This window comes from Dermacentor albipictus, chromosome 3, assembly GCF_038994185.2.
Source record: "Dermacentor albipictus isolate Rhodes 1998 colony chromosome 3, USDA_Dalb.pri_finalv2, whole genome shotgun sequence".
NCBI lineage: Eukaryota > Metazoa > Arthropoda > Arachnida > Ixodida > Ixodidae > Dermacentor > Dermacentor albipictus.
The window spans coordinates 123,598,982-123,622,122 of record NC_091823.1 but is presented as its reverse complement, the minus strand read 5'-3'; the positions used below and the strand labels follow the sequence as shown (position 1 = coordinate 123,622,122).

Below are 23,141 nucleotides of genomic sequence, written 5' to 3'. Positions count from 1 at the left end.
TCTAATGCAAACGTCGCAGACGCGCGTAGTAGGCAGGAATAGGTAATAGAAATTGTCTTTCTTTTTTTTTTACCACTTTATCAAGCTGCTTTCTTTTCGTGCGAGTATAGAAGCCTTTGTTTGCCCAGTGTAGCTCCCGGCCGACTGCGAGACGTGTGTCCGCGAACACGCGCTCGCCTGCACAATGACCTATATACAGAACTGTACAATGCGCTATATCCACGCTACTCCAGGAAAGTATCTGCGTCAGGGACGTGCCCGCGTCGGTGGTTCAGTGGTAGAATACTCGCCTGCCACGCGGGTGGCCCGGGTTCGATTCCCGGCCGACGCATTGACATTTTTTTTCTTCAATTTGAGACTATATATATATATATGTATATGTATATATATATTCTTTTTCCTCCTCTTTTCTCATCTACTCCCCTCTTGATTGTCTGCAGTGGGGCAAATCTAGTGTTGTCTTCTAGACACTTCCCATTATCCGCTGCTCCATTTCCACGTCGCATGAGGCAATGTAGAAGGACATTTCCTGTTGCACTGGCCTCAATTTTGCCCCTATTTCTTCGTACTATAGTGCCTGGAGAACGCCTTGTTTCACCGCCTTAATGTCCGTGGATATAAGGACCAATAAATGGTGATTTGGAGCCTTTCAGCCTCTCTCGTTCTGTAACTTTCCCTGGCTCATCGCAAACTTTGGCACAGTGTCTGGCATCAAAACTTCTCTTCATCGATCGCTTGTATTCGTCGCATTGCTGTTGAATATTCGGTGCTTCGTGAATCAATATTTCATCAGCTTTATCAAAATGATGACGCCGCCCGTAGCCGCAGACTGTTTCCGTGTGCAGCATAATGGGGAGTGCAGCCAATGGCCAGCTGTGTATGTGCGATCGCGGCGCTTTACAGCTGCCTTCAGGGCACATTTCCAGCTGCTCTGGAAGTTACAGTACACGCTTATCTACACCCGGCCACAAAAGTTTACGGACCACGGGATCTCAGTAAACGTTCAATTACCGAGCAGCCTGTAGCAGTAGCCAGGAAAACTATATACGACAATGTTGTTAGCACATTCTAGTCGAGGCCGCGGAAATGCATATACCAGGCTTCGGAGATATTCAGCTTTTTCTCAGATTTGATGGCCGCTAATATTTTGTGGCCGGGTGTACATCTTTACATCGCGGATAAGACGCTCAGCTAAGGAATTGCCTTTGGGAGGGTACAGCGTCATCCTTTCTCTTCAGCCCAAGCTCTTAAATTCTCACTCCTAAAAGATTCCTGCGAACAATCGCAGTAGATTTTTGCTTAAAGGGCGTCTCGATCACCGATGCCGCAGGTGGGTAGTTCTCCGATGCAAATTAAGTCCGTATAGGCGGTCGGAACATCTTCTGACGTTTTCACGACTCGAATAGGCCTGTCCTTTGCATCAAGGGCTGCAATGGGTGCGGAATCGAGCGTGAGCTCGTCGTTCCCGGAGATGTTAACTTTCAAGCGTTTCACGTCCACTCTTGACAAATTGAAAGTGAATTCAATGTACGTGATGACTGCAGCATCAATGCCAAGTTTAACGCCATCAAACGCTATTGTAACGGTTAACGAATCCTGGAGAAATCTACTCTTGCCATCGTGGCCGGACAATTCGATGACTTTTGCTCTGTGAACCTTAAGTTGAATTCCAATGGTAGATCCGGATCAAGCTTTTCTGCTCTGTATGGAGCAATCCTATTCCAATGGCAGAATGAGAGCGCGAGTTGTTTGTTCCAATGGCAGATTGGGACCAGCCATCGATTCCTCCGGTTCGCTCTGCGCAGAGCACAAATATTTGCTCCGCCGAAATCGGCAGACTTGACCGGAAGTCCGCGTGACGCATTTATATCACCCCAAAACTGGTACAGCGCAACATGGAACGGAAGAAACAAGCCGAGGCGGCCAGATAAAGAACAGAGCGCTGGCCGTGTCGGCCTGTTTCTTCCTTTCTATGCTGCGCTGTATACCAGTTTTAGAATGCAATACCAACTCGCCCAATCCTCAACCCTAGTGTACTACACCCGCCTCAGCTTCCTGTCACGGTTGCCTGTTTCCGGTCGCGGGCGGCTACGGACGACATGGAAAACATGGACGCTACATCGCGCCGTGCGTTTTCGTTCCTGCTGCTGGACTATAGTGACAGCGCCGACTCAGGCGCTATAAGTTCCCAAGTCCATGACGATTCTTCCGACACGAAAGAAAAACTAAACGCACGAAATGCTGGGATGATCCAAATGAGCTTGGTGATGAGGCCTACCTGATGCACTTCTAATCTAGCGCCCTCTCACCTGACATTCCCTGCAACAAGTGCTCCCGCGGGAGCGCACGCGTTCCATTCGCAGATTTGACCAGAGCGATCTCAGTCGCAGCAACGCCCTCCGCTAGTGACACGTGACACAGCCGAACGCTCGCGGTCTGCCATTGGAATTCACATTACCTTCTCTTAGAAAACGCGACATTATGAGGCTTTATTCTGCCGTGTCAAGTAAGACATCCACATCATTTCCATTGACCAATTTTGCGTGTAGAATGTTAGATTTCATATGGTGAACAACTGCAAATGGATTTTGCGGAACCGAGCGTTGGGTCCTTGAGCTAGTCCATGATGCCGTATCATAAGGGCTGTAGAAGCACCTGGTCCAGATCTTACACCAAGTGGGCTTGAGCAGCGTTGCTATGACAGCCTTTGAAATGAAGCTTTGTCGCTGGCCCTCAGGTAGAGGCTGGTTTATGACGATTTATTTCAAGCTGGAAAGAATTCCTTCAGCCTCTAACACTGTCTCTGACAATGCGTGCTGCAAGCATACATTGTGCTTGGAATACAATGGAACACAGGAGCACAGGCACAAGTGCCGTCTCCGGAAGTTTTGGGTCAGCCAAGTGAAGCAACCTCCGTTTCTCAAGAAAATAACCGAGAAGGCTGCTTCCGCGGTATTTATATGAGATTACTTTCTCCCAATGTTCAACGGGGTTTAAGTTGAAAGTCGACATAATACTTTGTCTTCAATTGCTCCAACTCTCGTTGACTGGGTCATAAATGCGGAGATCATGCTATTTCTTAGGGTTTCCGGAAATAAACAGGAGCAAGTTACGAACATTTTCTTTGTTATATTCCACTGATCACGTTCACAAGCGTACTCATCAAACCCATCAAAAATACTCCGCCTTGCCGTTTCTCATGGACTGCGTTCCTCGTTTTGCATTAGCTGATAATGGGCGGTTATCAGCTGCGACTATTGCTCTTGTTGCTTGTTCTGCACATCAAGGGGATGAGTGACTGTCGGCGTCAAGCTTACTCGACCTTTCTTTTTTGGCCCGTCGCTTTGATGACCGGCACAGTACCCTTCCGACCTGACGTCGATGCTGACAGTATCTTGCTCGAGCACCATTGATGCTCGTATCTTTGCTGTCGAAGCGGCTCTGCCGAGCAGCTCCGTCGTACGGTAGTCAGCCTCCGACTTGACAAGCTGTCCATCGACGCGTTGGTAGGCTTGCATGCATGGAGGAAGGAAACTGAGGAGGGGCCCTACCCCCTCCGCGCGCTAGGCGAAAAGTCTGGAGGAAATGACGTAGTAGGTTCTCCTTTGTTTTGCTGTTTTTTTATTTCTCTGCTGTAGTGGCCCCGCCTTTCGGGCCACAATGGCGGCTTTGTTATTGGTCTGTGCACTCACACGTGTTGCTCCGTAGGTTTCGTACCGTGGCAAAGGCGCCGTGCGGGCAGGTTTGCGTTGGTCTCCGTGATCTTATTGCGCTGCGTTATCTGGACCGTGCTGTACCGGATATTGCTGTGGCCAGGTGGGACAGGAGGAACTAAAGTTCGTGAAATGAACGCGCATGCAACGCTGTACGCAATGTACCGCGTCACGGCAATGGCTACGGACGAAGGAATATCCGCGGGAAATGTTGCCCTCTTTCGCGGAATCATGCTAACGTGCTAACGATTGCTTAGTATTGCTGCGGAGCGCGCGGGTCCGGGCAGCACGGTTCCGCGCAGCGCGCCGTGGTTTCACGAGAAATGTAAACAAGAGAGGACAGCTGGCCCGATAGGCGGAACAACGCCATGAGCAACGCCAACTTCCGGCTTCACTTTAGCTTCACAAAGAGTTACGTCAGGGCCTCTCCTTAGTTTTCTTCCTCCGTACTTGCATGTAACGACGTTGACATTCGCGTCACCTAGTGGTGACTTTAATACAGGACTCCCTCGGGTTTGAAGCGGCTGCGACAAAAAACGGGAGACACAATTGTCTGGTTTCGTTTGGTGCTACTGTTTCACTATTCTGTTCTTCTCACTGGTCCCAAATGGAATCCTGCCGTGCGGCGATTCCAACTGTCTTCTCCTGCACACTTCGAAGGCGCTAGTTGTAAGCAGGAATGCTCGCCGCGGTGGCTTATAGTGGCTATCTTTCAGCGTTACTAGCGGCAGCATTTCGATGGCGGTAAAATACAAGAATGCCAGTGTCCCGTGTAATGGGAGCACGTTAACGAACCCCTGGTGTTCAAGATTAATCCGGAGTAGGGAGGCTACGGTGTGCCTCATAATCAAATCGTGCTTTTGGCACGTAAAACCTCAGAATTCAAATTAAAGTAGTAATGCATAAAAAAATTGTCTTGCAATGTGCGGAAAAGCGATGCCATATGCATGAGCTCTATTCTTTTTTTAAACAATTGCTCAAACTACGTATCGCGCGACCAAACAGGCCTTTGTTTCTCTAGCGAACACGCGCTCGCCGACTTGGTGACCTACAATGAGCCGGACGATGGGCAGCGCCCCCACGCTACTCCAGGAAAGCATCAGGGTCTGCGACGTGTCGGCGTCGGTGGTTCAGTGGTAGAATACTCGCCTGCCACGCGGGTGGCCCGGGTTCGATTCCCGGCCGACGCAATCATTTTTCTCCATTTCTTTTTTTTTTTTAAGTAAGACTACAAAAGATGAAATGAGCTTCCTGTCTACTTTCTTTAGGGGTATAAAAATATGTAACGAAGGAAATCTTAGATTTATATGCGTTTGAAAACTAAGATAAACTTGTATGTGCACCCTAAAGATAAACATAACAGCCTTGCTGCGAGTGTTAGTTTAGAGACGATGAATAGATGATGACAGTGTAGCAGCGTTTTATCCCTTTTACTCCTCTTTTCTCGTGCATTCATCTCCCCCCTTGGTTGTCTGGACACTTCACACTATCCACTGCTCCTTTTTCACATCGCCTTGGGTAATATAAATGGACATCACGCGCCGTGGTTGCTTAGTGGCTATGGTGTTGGGTTGCTAAGCACGAAGTCTCGGGATTGAATCCCGGCAACGGCGGCCGCATTTCTATGGGGGCGAAATGCGAAAACACCTGTGTACTTATATTTAGGTGCACGTTAAAGAACCCCAGGTGGTCCAAATTTCCAGAGTCTCCCACAATGGCGTGACTCATAATGAGAGAGTGGTTTTGGCTCGTGAAACCCCATAATTTAACATAAAAGGCCATTTCCTATCGCACTGACCTCAGTGTCTTCCCCTATTTCTTCCGAATATAATGACGGCAGAACGCCTTGCTATTTCACCGCCCTATTGGTCGTGGATATAAAGACCAGCAAATGGGAATTTGGAGCCAATTAGCTTCTCTCGTACTGGAACAACTTCCCCTGGCTCAACATCGGGGACTTTAGCACAATGTCTAGCATCAAAACTTTTTTTTTTCATCCATCGCTTGTATTTGTCTTGTTGCTTTTGAATATTTGATGTTTCGTGAATCAATTTTCGTCAGCTATTCCAAGATGATGATATGCCGGTAGCCAAGGACTGTTTCCGTATGAAACAAAGACGGGAGTGCAACCAAGGCCAGATGTGTATACGCGAATGTGGTGCCTTACAGATGCCTCCAGGGCACATTGCCAGCTGCCCTGTAAGGTGAAGTACAAGCCTATGTACATCCTCCCGTCACAGATAAGACGCTCTGTTAAGGCATTGCCTTCGAGATGGTAGGCCGTGGCAAAAGTCGGTGTGATCCTTTCCCTTCCGCCCAAGCTCTTGTATTCTCACTTCTGAAAGCTGGCCCGTTATCTCAGACTGTTATTTTTGAGTGCTTGAAGATATCTCGCTGCATCATTGAAATAACCACATTGGCATCCTCTTTTCCTGGCTTTGCGGTGGCCATTCTGATGCACTCGTAGACTGCAACCAGAAAAGCTTAAGTTTTTCGTATACTTTCTCCACTTTCTTATATACTTTCTCGAAGTCGAGATGCAGCACTTTGAACGATATTTCTGAGTACCATAGGAATGGGGATCTGTTTTCCTCTTGTTCAATGATTAGCTTTTGAGAAAAGTTGAAGCTGATGATTTGTCTTAGCATAAGTGTACATATCTATTTTTTTTTTTTCAGGTAAAACGCTGGACAATATTTATGTACACTTTCAAACACCCGTCGTGTCCTCAACATTCAGGGTTGTGACGGTAAATGTAGAGAATTTCCCGGTGGCTTGTTTCTGGTACTAGGTGCTTCTCATCCTTCAATTTAACTTCTTCTGTACTCTACAATATGCTTGTCACTTGCATCCTCTCATTTATGTCGTTGCTTAGGATCTGCTCTTATAGGGACAAGGCGCCAACGTCAAGAAGTTTGTCTCCTGGCTGATGTCCCACACCGATGGCGAACTGCCGTATTTCATCGGCCTAACTTAAGAAGGGGAGTAATGGCCTGGTGGTCGGTGAATAGTTTATGTCGACCTTCAAGGTAGCTGCGAAAGCATATATCTTAGTGCCACCGCGTCCCCCAGTGGTTTTTGCTCTGTCGTGTTATAATTTTCCTCGGCTTTGATGAACATATCGGGGTAATATCCTATTACAGTTAGTTTACGGCCAGGTGTTTTAGAATAATCTCGCTGGTATAAACGTGCACCTGCGCCACTGAGTGATACATCACTGCAGAGCTCAAATGCGCTACTGAATCCTGGCAGCACTAATATACGTTCACTAGAAATAGCTTTCACAAGTTCTTGGTACGGACGTTTGCAGTCAATTCACTGCATATAAATGGGACGTATTAATTACTGCGTAAGCGAACACCTTGTTTTAGACGCGAAATGCTCAGTAAGTGCCCTGAAATGTCTTGCAAGACCGAGAAACAATTTCAGAGAGGGCAAGTTGTGCGGCTTAGTCAGACTTGAAGTTCTCTTGAGCGATTCTTTTTTTAGCGCTCTTCGTGGTGACTGTCGAACGTTCTTCCTGAGAAAATGGCACTCTTCTGAAAGAACTCGCTCTTTGAGTTGACCTTCAGCTTCGCCTTACTTAATGCATCCAGTAATTGCAGATGAACTTCACGTTCTTCAGCGCGAGCGTGCACAATTATATTATCAATATACATCACCAAGCACTAATCCGGTGTTTCATTATTCGATAGATAACGCCATGTTTTGTAATAGCTAGCCCATCGTACAAATATCTTGGCATCCACATTACGCCTAATCTCTCCTGGGCTACGCCTGTAGCATGCATTTCTTCAAAAGCTTCCAAGTACCCTGGTTGTCTGCGTAGAAACATGCAGAACACGCCTTCCAATGTACGGAAATTGGCATTTCTAGCCTATGTTGGTCCGCAACTATAATTCGCTTCATCCAGGTGGTCCCCATATCAGGAGTACCTTATCAGCATGCTGGAAGCTTTCCAGGATAAAGCAGCCAGACTCATCTCGAGTAAATACGACCATCTTTCTACCCCTACCCGAATAAAAAAAGACATTTAACTTCAGTCATTAGAAACCCACCGCGTGAACGCTCTTTTTACATCAATAAACTTGTCACTATCCTTACGAGGTTTGAATGCGAAAGCATCAGGATTTGCCTAAGTTATCGCGTTAAATTAAAACCACCTTAATCCCCCTTGCTCTAATCGGTACCAACCTTATACCCACCCTGATCCACCTTCCTCTAACTTGTACCAACTTTAATCGACTTTAATGCATTTTATAGCAATTTTGGTAGTGGGCTACGGCGTCTGTCCGACGACGTGGCTGTTCACCGCGGGGTTTCACAGTGCGATCCGCAGCAAGTACAGCGCCGGGAGCGTGACATCATCTTTTGGTCACGTGGGTTTTCTTTAGATCCGATGTTAACCCCAGACGCTCGCCGAATTTTCCGCTTCATGGGGCACATAAGGCTTTCGCCTAAAGATCTCACCGTTTGACGATTCATGCACTTGTCCGCACGCCACAACGCCTTCACAACACGCTCAGTTTGATGCGTATACATGGTCAAACGCAGGCATTTAAATTATCATCACTGCCTCGCACTATTGCACATTGGAACAATCTCCCGGACCACATCGCATCCATGTCAAACCGCGGAACTTTTCGTCATAACCTATACGCTCTTTGATAACACTGCATAATGATGTTCTACTATACTCTTTGTAACCTTTTCTTTGTTACCTTTTTCTAAGATGCTAACTATGTTATGTTCTATCGACACTGTTGCCCACCCTTACTCAATGCACTTCCGTGGGCCTGTAAGATATCATGAATAACTGAATACATAAATAACTAAATAAATAAAATATAGACATTGTAATTAGCACGACTCAAATGTTCCAAGACTCCATTCATCTTTTTCCGAAACAATACTCCAGAATTCTTCCACGCAAATGGTAGCCGGTTGCGTTCGTACAAGCGTGACAAAAGCCGTGTATTGCTTGCATTTCTCTTGAACAGGTACCTGCCAGATAAGTTCCTGAAAACCATTGCAGCCTTAGGCTTAGTTGTTAACGTTATCAATTCACTACAGTGGAAAGTGGAAACGTTTCTTTTAGTAAGCCGACAGTCAGTGCAAAGTCTAAACGAGCCTTCTTCCTTCCAGGCTGCTTTAATGGGAGAGGCGAATGCCTACTTCGGCGACATTGTTATTCCAGCGCTCAGCATTTGCTGAAGCTCATTTTCAGCCATATTTTATTTCCTAAGAAAGGCTATTGGGTGTGATAGAAAGGTCCGTTGGCCCAGGGGCTCTGCACAGTGAGGAGAGCGTGGAGCACAGACATTGTCATTATCTCGTTCAGGTTCTGATCACATATGTCACTTAGACTCACAACAAAACGATACATAGAACACTTAAGCATATAAGGAAAAGTCTATCCAAAGCGTCCGTGCATACGCGGTATAATTGGCTATCCTACCTGTACGATAGCTTGATAGCCGGCTATCACATGTGCAGTCTCGCGGCGGTTCACTCACGGTACGTAGACTTTGTACGGGTACGTCGGCTGTCCCCGCTCTGGCACCGGGTAGGCACGACTACCCTTCTGCTGTCTCGAGCGCAGCTGCGCCGAAGCCAGTGCGGGCGGCCAGTCGAGCTGCAGCGCTCTGAGGTTGCGGCTTCGGGCCTCAGGCGGGACCGCAGGCACGGCCAACAGGGCGGACCGTCAGCCGCCGGAGCCCTTCTGTGGGCCCGATGGTACCCGGACGGCTGCCCGAGCGGACCGTTAGCGGCGTGTGTGTGGGCTGCGACCCGGCTGTGTCCGTGAATAGGCAGGCGCCAGGTCGGGCGCCAGTAGCGCTCTCGATCATCCTGGGACACATTCTATCAGTTCTTCGCCGATCCGAGCTCCTTCTCCCGAGCCATCCGCAATCGAATCTCGGCACGCGCTGTCCTCGCGTGCCGCGCCACCGCGCACTACCAAGCACACTTACTTTACTTCATCACGCTGCTGCCGCAGATTGTAATTATTCGAGTCCTCCTCCTCCTCGAGTCCGGTCGTCACGTAGGCTTCCTGCGAACAACTGGGGTGTCTTAGCTTAAAGGGCACTTCGATCACCGATGTTGCAGATAGGTAAGCTCCGGTGCAAATAAGGTTTGCATAGGTGGTTGAATAATCTTCTGACGTTTCGACTACATGGAGGGGCTCGTCGTTTCCAACAAGGGCTGCTGTCCTGTTGAATCGAGCGCGTCCCTGCAAGAGATGTTGAACCTTCAGGCGTTTCACGAGCGGTCTTGACAGTTTTAAAGTGAATTCAACGTCCTTCATGACTACAGCATTGATGTCAAGTTTCAGGTCCCTAAAGTTGTGAGCCATAAATCATTGCAATGGTTTATTGAATCCTGCAGAAATGTAGTCTTGCAACCGTAGCTGTGCACTTCGATTACTGTCTCTGCAAACCTTACCTTCTGGTAGCGATTCGGCTCTATGCTCCCGCGCCATCTAAGACGTCCACATCATTCCCATTGACCATATTTGCGTGTGGGACGTTACATTTAACAAGATAAATAACTGCATGTGGATATTGCGAGATGGAGCGTTGGGCCTTTCAGCTAGTCCATGCTGCCGTATCATAAGGACTAGAAGCACCTGGTCCATATCGTACATCAGATGTGCGTGCGTAGCGTTGCTATGACAGCCTTTGAAATGAAGCTTTCATGCTGGCACTCATATGCAGGTCGCTGTATGACGATGCATTTGAAGCTGTGACGAATTTCTTTAGCGCTGCTCACCTGTCTAGCTCGGAACTGCCTCCGACAATGCGTGCTCATTCGCAGCATGAAGACAGACAGGCCCAATTGACGTCTTCGGAAGTTTGGGTTAGCCAACTGAAGCAACCTCCGTTTCTCAAGAAAAAAAGTTGACATTCCCTTTAGCGTACGCTAAAGAGGATGAAGGCGAAAGCCTGTGCGGTCACGAGACATTAATTAAATTACTTGACATTCTCATTCGTATGCATTGTTACTTCCTATTGTTTTCTGCCACCTGAGGTCGTGGGTCGAGTATCTTAATTAGCTCTATGTTAACTAAATGTTCTTTAAAAACTTGGCCTTAATTAAGGCCAAAGCTCGTGGGTTTGACTCCCACCTATGATAGTTGTTTCGAACATCAATTCTGGCACCATCAATGTTGGTGCCATTGAATTTGGGTGCAACCGAAGGTTGAGGGTACGACTCCCGCAAAAGGTTGTAGGTTCGAGTGCCTTAATTAACTTTGTCCTAATTAAAACCACAGGTCGTAGGTTCGACTACCACCAGTGGTCGTGGCTTCGACCATTAATTGTGGCACCATCAATTTTGGTGCGATAACGACGGACGGTTAATTTTTCGATAGTGCCGGACAACGCATTTTTCGACCCATGAGGCACTTGAAGCTATCGCCTTAATAATCGAGAAGGCTGCTTCCACGGTGCTTATAATATTTATTTATTTATTTTTGCAAGTGCTGCCAGCCTTGTTACCAGGCCTTAGGCAGGAGTGGGCATTTGGAACAAAACACAAGTATGAAAGAAGATAAAAAAGATAGCAGACACTGAACAAGAATCTGCATAACAAACAGAATAGTAGAAACGTTTTCACAATCATGATTTGATGGGTAGAGACGAGGGATGAACGCAATAGTTTATTCACAAAGTGCAGAAAGAAAGGATGGAACCGTTGGACAGTCAATAGTTGTGGCAGGTAGTGCGTTCTATTGGTAAATCATGTGCGGGAAAAAGGGATATTTAAATGAGTAGGTCCTACAGGAAAAATCTCTAAATTTTTGTTGTCATAAGAGGGCGTGCAGTGGTGGCTAGCCGGTAGAATATATATTGTTTTATCTATTCCCCGATTGGCTGTTATAGAGTAAGAAGAAAAATTTTATTCTGTCCCGGTAACGCTTTATTGCAAGGTTTCCCAATTCTGCAGCTTCTAGAAGAGATGATTGGGATGCGCGCCATCTGTACGAATGGAAAATAAACCTTGCTGATTTTCCTTGGACTTTCTCATTTTTAGTGATGTTGATTTGTGTTTGCGGATCCCAAACAATCGCAGCGTATTCCAGAATGGGTTGGATGAATGTTTTATATGCTAAATGTTTTATTTCGGGTGAAGCGTTTCCTATTGATCGCCTTAAAAGCCCAGTTTCTTCATTGCTTTATTATAAATGTATGTTTCATGTTCATTCCACCCAAGATCTGAAGTTATTACTATTCCAGAATATTTGTACGTGGACACGACTGATAGAGACTGGTTATGAGTATTATGAGAATGTTATGAGTAGGGGTTAAGGTTATATGAGATCGCTTAAGCGATCTCATATAACCTTAATAACCTTAATCTCATATTGGGAGAAATTTCTCCCAATGTTCAACGTGGTTTAAGTTCAACATCGACACAAATCTCTGGCTCCACTTGTTCCAACACTCGGGGACGTACTCGATCTAAGTTGCGGAGAACATGTCATTTTTTAGCGTTTCTGAAAAGAAAGAGGTGTTAGTTATGAGCCTTTTTCGGTGTGACTATTCCAATAATTACGTTCGCAAGCGTGCTCATAAAACAATCACGTCCTTTGAGCTCTTGACGACCCGTCAAAAATACTCCGCCTTGGAGTTTCACTTGGACGGCGTTCCTTGTTTTGCATTAGCTGCTAAGGGCGGCTATCAGCTGCGACTGTTGTTCTTGTTGCTTGTTTTGTACATGAAGGGAGATGAGTGACTGTCAGTGTCAAGAAGCCAAGAAACACTGACACCAAGGACAACATAGGGGAAATTACTTGGGCTTAATGAATAAAACAAAGAAAGGATGAATTAATGGAAATTAAAGTGGATGAAAAAACAACTTGCCGCAGGTGGGAACCGAATGCACAACCTTCGCAACCTTCGTCAAAATTACTCGGCCCTTCTTTTCCCCGTCGCTTTAGTGAACGGCACGAAAGTATTTAAAGCAGTCCACCGAGCTGGCGTCAATGCTCACAGTACCTCTCTCGAGCACCATTGCTTCTCGTATCTTTGCCTTCGAAGCGGCCCTGCTGAGCAGCCCCCTGTATTGTAGTCAGCATCGAACTTTACAAGCTCTCCATCGTCGCGCTGGTAGTCTTGCACGTAACGGCGTTGGTCTTCGCGTCATCCGAAGGTCACTTTAATCCACGTCTCCCTCGGTTTGAAACGGCTGCCTCAAAAAACGTGAGAAATGCAATGGTTTCGTTTCGTTTAGTGCTACTGTTCCACCGTTCTGTTCTTCTCCTCAACGGTCCCCAATTGGAATACCGCAGTGCGGCGATTCCAGCTTTCTCCTGTACACTTCGCAGGCGTTCGTCGTAAGCAGCAATACATAACACGAAATTGTCTTGAAATGTGCGGACGAGCGATACGGTGTGCACGAGCTCTATTCTTGTTGAACAATTCCTCAAGCTGCGTTTTGGCTCGAGCAGAGAAGCCTTTGTTCCTCCAGTGTCGCTCCCTGCCCACGGCGAGGCACGCGTTCGCGAACACGTGCTCGCCGGCTCAGTGACCTACATATGTATTGCGCCGGACGATGGGCAGCGCCCCCGTGCTACTCCCGGAAAGCATCTGCACTAGTAACTTGTCGGCGTCGGTGGTTCAGTGGTAGAATACTCGCCTGCCACGCGGGTGGCCCGGGTTCGATTCCCGGCCGACGCAAGGTTTTTTTTTTTTGTTAGAAATTAAAAACAATGAAGAAGATAAAAAGCTTCACTGTTGTGTATTTGACGATTAAGATTGACCAGAAAGTAAAAGTAAAGATCGGACGGTTACGATACGTCCTAATTCAAAACTTGAGCGCAGCAGAATACGAGTTTTCATTTCGCGGTATACCGCGGCAAATAATTTGAGACCGAAATCACCGCACCGACTGGCAGTGGGCCAGTGCCGTCAGCGCCTTTGCATAGGGAGGGTGCTGTGTGAGAACGCTGACATGATGAGCGGCATCGGAGCCAGCTGTGGAAGGAGATGAACACGAAGGCGCGAGCAGTCTCGGTCTCAAATTATTTGTCTCGGTAAATCGCGAAATTAAAGCACGCACTCAGCTGCGCACATGTTTTGAATTACGGCGTGTCGTAATCGTTCGACTTTTATTTTGTTTTACTTTCTGGTCAATCTTAATCGTCAAGTACACAACAACGAACCTTTTTATTTCCTTTGTTGTTTTAATTTTCCTTTACCAAAAAAGAAAGAAACCTGCGTCGGCCGGGAATCGAACCCGGGCCAGCCGCGTGGCAGGCGAGTATTCTACCACTGAACCACCGACGCTTTTTTTTCTTTATTGCCGACTTCGACGTTCTAAATCATGGTTTACAAAGGATAAAACATGTGAGCCACACTTCGGTCAACACGGTACTAAAATCTTTTCAACATCGCTAATTCATCAAATACAGAGATCCATTGCGGTGGATCAGACAGCGCTTTGAAACCGTCTCTCACACACTCAACACTCTCAATGAAATTTTCCCGAGTCGGTCGAGCAATAATGTCTCCGTTTTGGAATTGCAGTCTAGTTTTCCACATTGCGTGGAGGCTCAGGACCATAATAAGGTCATACGGGACATCCTCGGTGTTATCAATCGGTAAGAAGCGTATTCCATATGGGTCTAAGGGTAAGTGTTTTTTCAATGTTCTCTGCAGAACATCCCAGTGAAAGATGGCGTCCCAGCAGTCTAGGAATGCATGTTCTATTGTTTCCGGTTTTTTTGCATAATAAGCAGTCGGTGGTCCAGGGGATGAATATACCCTTTTCATGAAGCCAGGTCTTAACGGGAAGTGTGTTTGTGTGTAATTTGAAGAAGAAAGATTTAGCTGACGGCCGTATTGGCATTTTTTTCACTCTCTTTAAGACATCTTGTCCTGGGCCTCCACGGTGTGGAAGACGGTACAAAGGTGCAGGGAACATCGTGTCCACGAGATCTCTGTGTAGTTTTTTCCTTGTAACGGTTGACAGGTATAGCTGTGAAAAACGTACATTCAACATCCTATATGACCATACCACTTCACGCAGGTAACCAGTCACAGCTCCTGGCATGTTGTGAACAGTCGAAACAATGAATCCTGGAATTTGTCTACACAGCCGTACCTGTATCACTGTTCGGAGAAACGGATCTTTTTGATCCCGTAAAAACACAAAACGTGACACGACTTGTCGCAGAAACAAATGAGCTAGACCAAGCCCACCTTTCTTGACAGGGAGGAACAAGTTCGTTCGACTCATCCTCTCCCAGGTAGACGCCCAAATAAATGTAGCGAAAACTCGGTGAATTTTTTGTACGCTTACCCTCGCAGCACACAACACATTCATAACGTACCATATCTTAGATACTAAAAAGAGGTTGCAGACTGTGGCTCTAGAAAACATTGACAATTGCTTTCCTCTCCACCCGTCAGCTTTTTCCTTTGCTTTCGAAGCTTGATCGAGCCAGTACGATTCAGGTTCACGGTAACTTCCGAGAGGCACACCCAAGTACTGCGTTGGTAACGACGACCACTTCAATCGATAAAGGGCCTCCGGCGTGTCTTTCCAACTACCATGCCAGAAGCCGTAACTCTTATCCCAGTTTATCTGGGCTCCAGTTGAATCGCAGAACTTTTCAACCACAGTCGTGGCCTCCTTAATGCTGGCTGTGTTTGTGCAGAAAATCGCGATATCGTCGGCATATGCCAAGATTTTTACGTGTGCTGCCTGCAGCCGATAGCCTGCTATGCGCTCGTTATTTCTGATCGCCAAACAGAGTGGTTCGAGATAAGCAGCAAATAGAAGGGGCGACAGCGGGCATCCTTGCCGCACAGACGAACGCACGCGAAAGCTATCGGTGAGCTCCCCATTAACAATAATGCGCGTTGAGCATTCTCTGTACGCCATCGTGACGCCTTCCGTTATGACGTTGCCAACATTCGCATGTTCCAGTATGCAGAACAAAGCCTTGTGCGAGACGAGGTCGAATGCCTTTGCCAAATCGATCTGCATCATCGCGACGTGGTCGCCAATCGCATCGCAACACTCAAGCACACTTCGAGCCACGTGTACATTTGTTGTGATACTGCGGCCTTTAATGCCACAAGTCTGGTGCGGCCCTACCAATGTTTTAATTACACTTTGAAGTCGTTTGGCCAAGGCTTTCGCGAATATTTTATAGTCGACGTTGGCTAGAGTTATCGGGCGATATGACCCTGGCAACAAAAGTTTTTGCTCATCATCACTCTTCGGAATTAGCACGATATATGAGGTTGTGAAAGACAAGGGCAATCTTTTTCGCTCAAACGCTTCACTTATAACTTCGTGAAGAACGCGGGCCAATGCAGACTTGAAGGTTTTATAGAAAGTGGCTCCCAAGCCATCGGGCCCAGGTGCTTTACCGATGGGCAACTCATCTATTGCGCACTCTATCTCACTCAGGCTTATTGGTAGTTCCAGACGTGTCCTAACTTCTTCATCGAGCTTTGGTATCAATGAGAGAAATTCTTTTTCGTAGCTATCTTTAAGGTCCCGCGGGTGACCTAATATTGCTTTAAAGTGATCGGCGATCCCTTGTTTGATGTCATTTTTGTCGCGCGTAACGTGATTGCCTTTAGCTAGCTGGCGGATTTCTTTCCGACATGCGTACCTTTTCTCCTCTGATAAGGCTCGTTTCGTTGGACTTTCTCCCGCCCACAACTTCTCAGACCTTGATCTCACAAGCGCTGCTTTATATTTTTCTGTATCTATCCTTTCTAGTTCAGTTTTCACTTTCTTTAATTCGTCAACATACGCACCAGGCTCGAGACTTTCCATGCTGATAAAAAATTGCAGTTGCTGGCGAAGATCTTCGCCTGAACCACCGACGCCGACGGGTTGCTCACGCAGATGCTTTCCAGGAGTAGCACGGGGGCGCTGCCCATCGTCCGGTTCAATACATATAAAAGCACGCGTCGGCGAGCTTCGGCATGCGCCAATTCGTCGAAAGCGTCGGTCGGGAACAGGGCGAAGCGTGCCGACGCGCACAGATTTTGTCGACTGCCGATGCTAGAAGTTCGCCGACGCATGACGACGCCGCGCCGGCGTGCACCAGTCAGAAACTGCGATGCGTCGCCGGCGTCAACCAATCGGAGACTGCAAGGCCTCCGGCTGCTATGCCTATGATGGCCGCCCATGCGAAGTTGCCGACACCAACGATCGTCCGAGTTCTTTGGACGCACAACGTGCGTGACACTGTTCCTGAAAGACAGTGTAGTGGTAGTAGGCCGACAACGACACGATCGACGACCATGGATTGAGGCAGTGCGACGCGGATCCGAACCGACTTCGAACGCCGCCGACAAGTCCAACCTGCCCACTGAGTTCCACCGGTCTCAATGCGATCGTCTTCTAAAACATCCAACCGAATCCCGATTGCCGCAACCTCTGTGCTTGGTGTATATGCATCTTGTCGCGCTCGAAACGAATAGAATCATGCTTGCGAACTCCGCAGTGTGGATAATAAGCACTCGCCTACCGCCAATGTAAAAGCTGAAAAACTCTGTCGAAGGAAATGAATTTTCAGTTCCGTTTGGCGCAGCAGTGAATTAAAATATGACACTCCTGACTTCGTGTGTAGTGTTCTTTGGTGAATGAACCGTGTGGAACTTCAGGTGGTGAACCGCGGCGTGTTTCGTGTGGTCTCAGGTGACTCAAGTTTAACATGCGAGCTCTGCGCTGTTTCCAGTGGCAAACATAACTTTCGAAAGCGAAAGACACTAGTAGCCGAACAATGGGAAGTACGTGCTTCATCAGCCACGAAGTCCGTTTCAGCTGACAGTGTGCTATTCTATTCAGCATGTGAACCCAGTTCAGTACTAATTCACAGTATTCATAAGTGCAGGCGTATCATGAGCTAGTTGGGGATAAATCGCTCGTGCAGCACTCAAGAACGCTGACGCACTGAAGGAAACATGACACAGCTCAGTCATGTTTGAGTCAGTGTGTCCTTATACTTGAGCACTGCAAAAAGAAATGTTTGCAATATGTGCACCCCAACAATGCATAGGACATGTATCATGTGACACCAATGCATGCAGCCGCGTATACCAGGATTGCTTCGATGCCTGCTTGAGAAGCAGCGCGTACTGCATCGCTGAAAGGGTGATGGGCTTTTGATCTTTTCTGCTTGGTGTTGTTTATGAAAAATGCAGATCATGTGAGTGCATTGCGGGGAAGGTGAAAAGGCGTCATCAGTGCTTCGTGCAGTCGATATGCTTAAACTGCCCATATCTCTTCAGCTTCCACTAAAACATTTCTCGCTGCGATACTGTAAACTGTAGTCAGGAAATGGATCAACTCCAAACCAAGTTCCTACTGCATCTTTGCAGAATGTGTTTGATTAACAAGTTAACACTTCCACTGCAACAGTATGCCCATGTACAGCATATGCGCTTGAAATAAATACATACCATAATGTGTGTTGTTGCTTGTTTTGTACATGAAGGACACACGCAAACAAGGATCAAGACTCCGCCAGGTTACAAGAAGCGTTACGCAGCACGGACCTGGCGGAGCAGCTCTGGGCTGTCCAGCGAGCCCACGATGCGTCCAGGGAGTTACAACTTCCGGTCCCAACGTGGGAGTAGCCCGCTCTATGGGACCTTGCGCCCCGTAGCTCGGAGGACCTTTCTATAAAGTTACTCCATCCATCCATCCATGTACATGAAGGGAGATGAGTGACTGTCGGTGTCAAGAAGCCAACAAACACTGACACCAATGACAACATAGGGGAAATTACTTGGGCTTAATAAATGAAACAAAGAAACGATAAATTAATGGAAATAAAAGTGGATGAAAAAACAACTTGCCGCAGGTGGGAACCGAACCCACAACCTTCGCAACCTTCGTCAAAGTTACTCGGCCCTTCTTTTCCCCGTCGCTTTAGTGAACGGCACGAAAGTATTTAAAGCACTCCACCGAGCTGACGTCAATGCTCACAGTACCTCTCTCGAGCACCATTGCTTCTCGTATCTTTGCCTTCGAAGCGGCCCTGCTGAGCAGCCCCCTGTATTGTAGTCAGCATCGAACTTTCCAAGCTCTCCATCGTCGCGCTGGTAGTCTTGCACGTAACGGCGTTGGTCTTCGCGTCATCCGATGGTCACTTTAATCCACGTCTACCTCGGGTTGAAGCGGCTGCCTCAAAAAAACGTGAGAAATACAATAGTTTCGTTTCGTTTGGTGCTACTGTTCCACCATTCTGTTCTTCGTCTCAACGGTCCCCAATTGGAATACCGCGGTGCGGCGATTTCAGCTTTCTCCTGTACACTTCGCAGGCGTTCGTCGTAAGCAGCAATACATAACACGAAATTGTCTTGAAATGTGCGGACGAGCGATACGGTGTGCACGAGCTCTATTCTTGTTGAACAATTCCTCAAGCTGCGTTTTGGCTCGAGCAGAGAAGCCTTTGTTCCTCCAGTGTCGCTCCCTGCCCACGGCGAGGCACGCGTTCGCGAACACGTGCTCGCCGGCTCAGTGACCTACATATGTATTGCGCCGGACGATGGGCAGCGCCCCCGTGCTACTCCCGGAAAGCATCTGCACTAGTAACTCGTCGGCGTCGGTGGTTCAGTGGTAGAATACTCGCCTGCCACGCGGGTGGCCCGGGTTCGATTCCCGGCCGACGCAAGTTTTTTTTTTTTTTTTGTTAGAAATTAAAAACAATGAAGAAGATAAAAAGCTTCACTGTTGTGTATTTGACGATTAAGATTGACCAGAAAGTAAAAGTAAAGATCGGACGGTTACGATACGTCCTAATTCAAAACTTGAGCGCAGCAGAATACGAGTTTTTATTTCGCGATATACCGCGGCAAATAATTTGAGACCGAAATCACCGCACTGAGTGGCAGTGGGCCAGTGCCGTCAGCGCCTTTGCATAGGGAGGGGGCAGTGTGAGAACGCTGACATGATGAGCGGCATCGGAGCCAGCTGTGGAAGGAGATGAACACGAAGGCGCGAGCAGTTTCGGTCTCAAATTATTTGCCTCGGTATATCGCGAGATGAAAACACGCACTTCGCTGCGCTCATGTTTTGCATTAGGACGTATCGTAATCGTCTGACTTTTATTTTGTTTTACTTTCTGGTCAATCTTAATCGTCAAATACACAACAGCGAAGCTTTTTATTTCCGTTGTTGTTTTAATTTTCCTTTAGTAGAAAGGAAAAAAAACCTCCGTCGGCCGGGAATCGAACCCGGGCCACCCGCGTGGCAGGCGAGTATTCTACCACTGAACCACCGACGCCGTTTTTTTTTTAACACTTTTATTCAGAAAAGGCATGTACATACATAAAACCCACCTTGGTCTGCTTGACCAGTGTGGTTAATTAAAAATTTTTCATCCGTACCAACTCATCAAGTACCCATATCCATGTTGGTGGCTCGGTTAAAGTACTATATACCTCGCGCATGTAGGTTATGCTGTCTATAAAGTTTACTCTGGCTGACTTTGCCTTGGGGTCTGCGTGCCTGACTCCCATTCTTGTGATCCAAAGGCTATGTAGCCCCAGTATCATGATCATGTCATAGGGGAAGCTGTTTTCATTCTGCACTGAGAGATATCGAATTCCGTGTGGTGTTATCGGTAACTCTTTCTTCAGGGTTCGTTGCAAAACATCCCAAAAAAAGACAGGATCCAAACAATCAATGAACGCGTGTTCGATTGTTTCTGGTTTCTTGCACAAAAGGCAGTTTGTTGTCCACGGTACAAATATTCCCTTTTCATCGAGCCATGTTTTTACAGGAGTGTGTTTGTATGCAATTTGAAAAAGAATGTTTTAACAGCTCCTCTAACAGTCATTTTTCGAACTCTTTTTAATACATCTTGTCCTGGGCCTGCAATGTTTGGCGATCTGTATAATGGTACTGGCATCATTACATCGATTAAATCTTTATATAGTTTCTTTCTCGGTACAAGGCTCAGGTACTCAAATGAGAAGCGTGTTTTAAGCATCCTAAACGACGTGACTAATTCCCTGAAGTAACCTTTTACACCACAGTCGATTGCAGCCGCACTAGACACAACAAATTCGGGCAGTACATTCTTAAGGCGCATTTGCATCATCGCTCTCAAAAATGGGTCTCTCGTGTCCCGCAGGAACATAAAACGCGACACAATTTGTCGGATGAACAGATGAGAAAGGCCGAGGCCTCCGTCTTTCACTGGGCGAAACAGATTTGTGCGGCTGATTCTCTCCCAATTGGAGCCCCAAATAAAAACCGCGAATATTCGATGCAGTTTCTGCACGTTGACGCGTGACATTGACAAAAACTGCAACACATACCACACTTTGGCAATCAAAAAAACATTGCACGCACTGGCCCTAGCAAACATCGATAATTCGCGGCCTTGCCACCCTCCAACTTTTTCCTTCACCTTTGGCGTCAGGTCATCCCAGTAATCTGCAGTTTGCTTATAATGCTCGAGAGGCACGCCTAAATACGTAGAAGGACTTCTTGCCCACGTGATGGTCGCAAATCTTTCTGGTTTAAAGTCCCATATTCCGTGCCAGAAACCGACACTTTTTTCCCAGTTTATCGCGGAACCTGTCTGTTTGCAAAAATCTTTGGTGACGCTTATGGCTTCTTCTATGCTATTGCGGTCAGTGCAAAAGATTCCTACATCATCAGCGTAGGCAAGGATTTTCACATGATGCGTCTGAAGCCTGAAACCATGTACTTTTTCATTAATAATAAGACTGAGACAGAAGGGTTCAAGATAAAGAGCGAAAAGCAGCGATGACAACGCACATCCTTGTTTTATAGATGACCCGACGTCAATACTCTGGGTGAGGTTCTTGTTAACTATGATGCGTACAGTACAATCATTATAAGCCATGTTTAAACCTTCTAATAACACTTTGCCAATATTGACATGTTCAAGCACAGAGAAAAGAACATCGTGTGCGACACGGTCGAAAGCCTTGGCGAGATCGAGTTGTAACATAGCAACTCGTCCCGAGATGGCATCACAACATTCAAGAACGCTGCGGGCTACATGCACGTTTGTACATATCGAGCGTCCTTTTATTCCACATGTCTGGTGCGGTCCAACGAGAAGCATAATAACGCTTTGCAAACGTTTAGCTAAAATTTTGGTATAGATCTTATAGTCCACATTTGTGAGACTTATTGGGCGATAGGCCCCTACTGATAACAGTCTAGTTGGATCATCTGTCTTCGGTATCAAAACAATATGGGCAGCGCGGAAGGATGGCGGTAATCGTTTTTCCTCATAGGCGTTGCTAATAACGTTATGCAAAATTGGGCTGATTTCTTCAATGAATATTTTGTAAAAGGCTGCTCCTATTCCGTCCGGCCCAGGTGTTTTTCCTGGAGTTAATCCTTTTATTGCACTTTTCACTTCCTCTATGCTTATTGGCTGTTCTAGTCGCGTCTTACATTCTTCATCGAGCTTAGGCATTAGATTAAAAACCTCGGTTCTCAGGCCAGTTTTATCGCCTTTTTTATTCGCAAATAATTCGCTGTAATGTTCGACAAATGCCTGCTCAATTTTACTCCTATCTGATGTCTGTTCGTTACGGTAGTTGATCTGTCGTATTTCGTTTTGAGCCGCGTATTTTCTTTCGTCACACATCGCTCGCTTGTTGGGCGTTTCACCCAACCATATCTTTTCGGCTCGCGCCCTTATCACTGCTGCTCTGTACTTTTCGGTTACAATTACTTCTAGTTTGCTTTTCACTTCGCGAATTGCTTTTATATACATGCCGGGATTGCCGCTTTCCATACAAATAAGAAAATCGAGTTGGAACTGGAGTTCTTTTTCGTTACACTTTTGCTTTTGACTAATAATGGTTCCCCTTTCAATGGCAATAATCTTGACGTCGTTCTTAAAGTTTTCCCACTCAGCTGCCCACCCGTGTGGCCTTTTGGATGTCATTTGTTTAAGTCTTTTTGTTACACACTCCATAAATTTTTCATCTTGCAAAAGTTTCACGTTGAACTTCCACAAAGCCCAATTAAAACGGCTTTTTCTGAGGTTGCTTCCTAGTGTAGTCATGACAAGGCTATGGTCACTGAAAGACACATGTTTCACTTCATAGTGGCCACAATCCTTTGCAAGGTCAACTGTGACATAGATTCTATCCAGCCTAGCACAGCTTCCGCGCTGGTAATGGGTATAGATAGGGCTACTTCCTCTTAATAAATAACCGAGGTCTTCTAAATAATATTCGTGGAGCAGTGCAACAAGCACTCGCGAACTTTTATCTCGTACAGGGGTGTTCTTGGCTCGATCTTCAGCCAAACATACACAATTGAAATCCCCAAGCAGAATTAAGTATTTATCACTTTTTAAAAATTGTTCTAAGTCGTCAAACAACACAACACGCTCATGATCGATGTCTGGCGCATATATACAGATAACACGCCATTGCCTTGCGCAGTACGAAA

At 46.7% G+C, this 23,141-nt stretch overlaps 6 non-coding genes across 6 annotated transcripts; 4 read left to right on the top strand and 2 right to left on the bottom strand.

The window, feature by feature from the left end:
* The first annotated feature begins 260 nt into the window (after window positions 1–260).
* TRNAG-GCC (transfer RNA glycine (anticodon GCC)) lies at window positions 261–331 on the top strand. Its single transcript has one exon. It is a non-coding gene; the product is annotated as a tRNA-Gly (tRNA).
* Window positions 332–4,832: 4,501 nt separating this feature from the next.
* TRNAG-GCC (transfer RNA glycine (anticodon GCC)) lies at window positions 4,833–4,903 on the top strand. Its single transcript has one exon. It is a non-coding gene; the product is annotated as a tRNA-Gly (tRNA).
* An 8,419-nt stretch (window positions 4,904–13,322) lies between these two features.
* Window positions 13,323–13,393, top strand: TRNAG-GCC (transfer RNA glycine (anticodon GCC)). Its single transcript has one exon. It is a non-coding gene; the product is annotated as a tRNA-Gly (tRNA).
* Window positions 13,394–13,931: 538 nt separating this feature from the next.
* Window positions 13,932–14,002, bottom strand: TRNAG-GCC (transfer RNA glycine (anticodon GCC)). The gene has a single exon. It is a non-coding gene; the product is annotated as a tRNA-Gly (tRNA).
* A 5,288-nt stretch (window positions 14,003–19,290) lies between these two features.
* TRNAG-GCC (transfer RNA glycine (anticodon GCC)) lies at window positions 19,291–19,361 on the top strand. Its single transcript has one exon. It is a non-coding gene; the product is annotated as a tRNA-Gly (tRNA).
* Window positions 19,362–19,903: 542 nt separating this feature from the next.
* On the bottom strand, window positions 19,904–19,974 carry TRNAG-GCC (transfer RNA glycine (anticodon GCC)). The gene has a single exon. It is a non-coding gene; the product is annotated as a tRNA-Gly (tRNA).
* Window positions 19,975–23,141: the final 3,167 nt, after the last annotated feature.